The sequence below is a fragment of the Pseudorasbora parva genome, chromosome 20, assembly GCF_024679245.1.
Source record: "Pseudorasbora parva isolate DD20220531a chromosome 20, ASM2467924v1, whole genome shotgun sequence".
Lineage (NCBI taxonomy): Eukaryota > Metazoa > Chordata > Actinopteri > Cypriniformes > Gobionidae > Pseudorasbora > Pseudorasbora parva.
The window spans coordinates 14966392-14972263 of NC_090191.1; positions in this window are offsets into that span (position 1 = coordinate 14966392).

Below are 5872 nucleotides of genomic sequence, written 5' to 3' on the forward strand. Positions count from 1 at the left end.
GCTCACATGCTGCTCTCTAAAACAATAGTACCGGTATGTATGCATGCATGATGCGTATTTGCTAGCAATCTCTTGAACAATGAAATTAGAAAGACAATAATAACATATCAGTAATTTCAAAAAGAAGAAGAAACAAATGATAATTACATTTAATCATTTAGCAGACACTTATGGGGAGAGCAATACAAACAACTAAACAAAAAGGGCAACAGCCTCCAGTGTTGTAATAAGTCTCAGTTAATCTAGCTGAGTACACATAGTACAGTACACACACTTTTTTTTGTTTTTAATAAACAAACAAACAGGAAAATTAATAGAATAAGTGTTGGTCAGGTGTGGCCGGAAAAGATCTGCGTCTTAAAGGCCCACTGAAATCAAAACATTTTTTAGCTTTTAGTATGACAATGTCAGCCTTAATGAATAAGTGTGTTTCAAAACAATGAATGACAAAATTCGCATTTAGGAGATATAAGCATTCAAAACTTACAGTTTCTCACTTCCGCTAAAATGAATCACAGATTTTGATGACATTATCGCAGACTTCACCTTCTCATCAAATCTTCTGTCCAATCAAATGCTCTCTAGAATCTAAAATCTGCACCCTTGGCTGCTGAAGTTGCGGCTGAAATCGGTCAGTTGTTAACTCATTTACAAACTTGTTTCTACATGGTGAAAAGCACATAGTACACTATATATATATATATATATATATATATATATATATATATATATATATATATATATATATATATATATGTGTGTGTGTGTGTGTGTGTGTGTGTGTGATAGGAAACAATTCAGTGTAAATATGCCTTCAGTTTAGGTGAATTAAGTTAGGTTTCACGTTAGTTTCACGCACCGCGGCAGCACACACACTATGCTGGGTCCCAATTCGCATACTTATACTACGACTTAAAAGTATGTACTCTTGTTGTGATGGAAAAGTACATACTTTTGAGTGTGTAGCAAAAGAGTATGCATGTTCGGGACATACTACAGCTGTGTCTCATTTCGTTAAATTTCGAAGGCTGCGTCCTCCGGAGGACACGTCCTGTGTAGGATGCAGTATACGGAGTGTCCTCAATCAGAATTAAACGAGACGTCCTTCATAGGACACACAGACAGGAAGTATCACATTGCTATGCCAACAAGTTCAGCCTCGTTGCGCTCTCACGCCAGTTATATGAATGAAATTTATTTATAACTTGAAAATAACTATGAAATGTTTCTTGTCTTGACAGCAATGTACTGTTCTAAACGTTTAAAATGCACTAAACAGTTGTAATCCTGTTTACCACAACTATCTGTTTGAGGTAATAGATCTTTAAAAAAACAACAAAAAAAGCTTGAACTACTTAATTTAAACACCACACCTACGCTCGCATGTATATCTGGCGGTGGTGCCGTTTTTTCATATAATATAAAAAAATATATATGACGGTTGTTAAAGGAGACGCAAAGAATTGTGGGTTATCTCCAGCCGTGAAGGCTACACCTCATGCACAGTCCGAATTCCTGTGAAAGAAGGACGCATTCGAAGGTCGCATTTGGAGTGTCCTACTCACTTTTTTAAAATGAGACGGCCTTATGACGTATGCAGCCTTCGAATGCGACCTCCGGAGGACGCAGCCTTCTGAAATGAGACACAGCTTACGAAGACGTCATAACGGAAGAGACCGTTGTTACATAGTTACGTAGTCACGTAAACAAAACAAAAACATTCAACATTTCTATTCCTTCCTATTAGTATAGAACATTATTATTTACTAGGGGGGTAACGATTAGTTTAACAACGATTCGATTCATATCACGATTTGAGGTTATCGATACGATTTAAGGACGATATTGGTTCATTAAGAACGATATGATCCGAAACGATTCAGTGACTTGAAATCGATTCAGTAACTTTTTAACCAAAACTTTTAATCAGTGTGACTGTTTTCGTTCAGTCGAATCGAATCATTTTTAAAACGAATTGTTATACACACCTATTATTTACTATTCCCATTGTATATACATCTTTTTCTCCCTTTTTCAAATTTCATTTACACCACTCGAACATGCATCATGACAACTTGGAGATTCTAAACTTGGAGACAGCACGTCGTCCTAAAGGACTAAACTGAAACAAAGTATTTTTACAATGCATATATTGTTTTGTATTTATATATAATTTGAAGGTTTAGGCATAAATGTAGGACAGTTTAATATGTTACATGTAGTAATTACCCCGGTAATATATTACCTCTGTAATAATGTTATTAACATTGCAATATGTTATTAAATGTAATATATTAAAATTACACAAAGAAAGGACTTCAGTGTACTGGAGCACTTTTTTATTGTTTTGTAGACTGACATCCCTCCATACTGTCAGCTGAACACAACAGTCCCCATCCTGTGGCTGTTTCTAGACCTGGAATCAGACCTCCACCCCTATCTGCACCTGACCAGACAGTCCATAGTAAACCTGCACTGCCTTATGAGGTTGACCATGGATGGTCAAAAGACATATAGAGGTGGTAATGTTTTTGTTCTGGCTGGCCCATGCTGCATCCTATCGGGTTGTTGCCACAGCCTTTGGTATCCCCAAGTCAACAATGCACAGGGTTGTGCACAAAGTCAGCAGGGCTGTCCTTGGCCTGGTAAAAATATGGTGCGTCTCTCTCAGGGTGAAGAGCTGGAGGAGATTGGTCCAGGGTTTGCTAGACTGGCAAGGTCTCCTGCTTTTGGCATGGCAGTTGGAGCTATTGACGGCAGCCACATCCAAATAAAGCCCCCAGCCTTCATGCAGCTGTTACTTTAACAGGAAATTATTCCATTTAGTGCAACTCGGTGCATCTTGGAAGATGGTGGGTACTCCTGCCTGACATCACCCATCACCATCATAGCACCCTACCGTGAGTCTGTCACCTCTCCAGTTGAGGGCCGCTACACCAAGCATCATTCCAGTTCCAGGAGTGTGATTGAGAGGGCCTTCGGCATGCTAAAGACCCGCTAGAGGTCCATCTTTTTAAAGCCCTTGAGGTGAACCCAGACTTCATCCCAATCGTTGTTACATGCTGTGCAATTTTATACAACATGTGCTTGGCCACCAATGACATAATTGTTGCAGATGTGGATGACGATGATGATGATGTCAACGAGGACAACATGGAAGCCAGAGAAGTGGTTTCATGAGAAACCGTCTGACAGCAGCAGTTTCCACACCCGACATCCACATACCTGCACTAATGGAACATGACTATGTTTAGGATCATGTATTTCAATTCTCCATGTTATAGTTCTGTTGTACCACATCCCTAGTTAAATATACACCAATTAATGATTTTAGTAGTAATGAAGACTTTGTGCTGGTACACAGCAAAAACTCCAGTGTTAAATTAACTCTCCTGAGAGTACATGTGAGACCACACTCAAGAGTGTTAAAGTGTTAAAATAAGAGTGTTAAAGTAACACTGAAGCAGTGTTAAAGTTAATAAGATAATTAACTGATTATTGGCAATTATTGAAGATACCTGATGATAACAAGCAGAATCACCAAATGAGAACATCACAATTCACAAGTGGACATATTTTCCATTTGTAATTGCAAAGCAACTCACAGACAAAGTGTGTTTATCCAAAAATCATAAAAACAAAATTAACAGATAATTAGATATTGATGATTTATGGTTTATTTGAAGTCACCATTGTGGAGGGAAGCGTTTGCTTTAGTTGGGCTCTTGGTCCCCGTACGTGTGTTAGCGTTTCTGAGGCTGCTGTAACTGTGTGTGTGTGAAACACAAGAGTTGTGGCTGAGAAAGCAAAGCTAATGTGACATCAGGTGTTGTCAGCTCCTTGTTGATGATAACTAAATCATCAGAAAGTGTGCATCTGATATTATGTTTTTATTTGGTACAATAGTAATTTGTTTATAGCCTCTGCAGTACTGGCACCAATAGCCTTATCCTGAAGGATGATAAAGTACATACACCCAATGTTTTAAGAAAATATTTCCCATGATCACACACAGACATCAAGGTTTGGCCTATGTTTCACAACAACGGTGACAAAAAAACGCTTCCTGCTGCAATGCATGATGGGTGGCTTCGTAGTACAAAACTGATGCTTGATTGTCACCATTGTTGTGAATCATAGGCCAAATCTTGATATCTGTGTGTGACCATGGGAAATATTTCCTCAAAACATTGGGTACACATACTTTTTTTTCTCATCCGTCAGGGTAGGTGGTCCTTTTATTGCTATTGGTGCCAATAATGCAGATTCACAAGATTATAGAGGCTATAAACAAATAACTATTGTGCCAAACAAGAACACAAAAAACAACATCAGATGCTCACTTTCTGATGATTAAGTTATCATCAACAAGGAGCTGACAACATCTGATGTCACATTAGCTTTGCTTTCTCAGCCACAACCCTTGTGTTTCACACACACAGTTACAGCAGCCTAAGAAACGCTAACACATGTACGGGGACCAAGAGCCCAACTAAAGCAAACGCTTCCCTCCACAATGATGACTTCAAATGAACCATAAATCCTCAACATCTAAACCTCTGTTAATTCTCAGTAAGAGCTTCTGTAGACGTCTGACTCTGACAGAAATAGTCAAAGTGTGTCTTATATCTGTGATTAAGGGCAGCACAGTGTCTCAGTGGGAAACACTGGCTCCTCACAACAAGAAGATCCTGGATTGAATCCTGAGCCAGAGAGTCTTTCCTTCAGGTCTGGTTTCTCTCATGATCCAAAAATGTGTGAATTACAGATGATAAAGTGTCTAAAGGTGTGAGTGAAATTTCTTTTATTTTTATGATTTTCGGACAAACACACACTGTCTGAGTTGCTTTGCAATTACAAATGGAAAATATGTCCACTTGTGAATTGTGATGTTCTCATTTGGTGATTCTGCTTGTTATCATCAGGTATCTTCAATAATTGCCAATAATCAGTTAATTATCTTATTAACTTTAACACTGCTTCAGTGTTACTTTAACACTCTTATTTTAACACTTTAACACTCTTGAGTGTGGTCTCACATGTACTCTCAGGAGAGTTAATTTAACACTGGAGTTTTCTGTGTAGTAATAAAAATATTCTAATCAACACAATTTTTCATGGGTTTTCATTCTAGCATAGTAAAACTGGTTAACATCTGCTTATAGCTCTAAAATGTGCACAGTTAAAGCTGAGAAGAAACACAAAATTCTATGGAAATTGGAGGATTTTCTAAAATTGCTATAATTTTAGGAACAATTACAGCAAAATACAAATAATCATTACCTCTTTCTGTCCTGGCTGCTGTGTGGTGTATCCATTGAATTTCCCTTAATGTTCATAGATGCTATGTTGCTTTTCATAAACAAATACCATACTATTAATTGTCAGCCACTGAATATAGAGGCAAGCAAAACATATATTTATATATAAACCCTTTCAGATTCTGCTTCCATTGCTACAGACTTAATTTATTAATTAACTACGGTGAACTGTGGTAGAGGGTATAACCAAATACATTATAAATATTTCTAATATATGATATCAATGGATTTTTAAAGGGGGGATCATTTATGGATAATTTATGGTAGAAATAAAGAATGGTCAGATTAGTGTTACTGGAACATCATAATATACCACAATTACTGTATAGAAAGAAAGAAAGAAAAAGACCAGAAAAACAGCAATTATTTTACATTTTAATTTTTTTAAATTTATTATTATTGCTATTATTAATTTACAATTATTTTTGTATTAAATATTTGGTGAGGACCTCCATCAAACCGAGGAGCCTCTCTTCTCATTTCTACATCCCTCAGCGCCATCCTGGCCCTAAACACAAGTCTCTCTCTCTCTTTCCACCGACAACATCAGA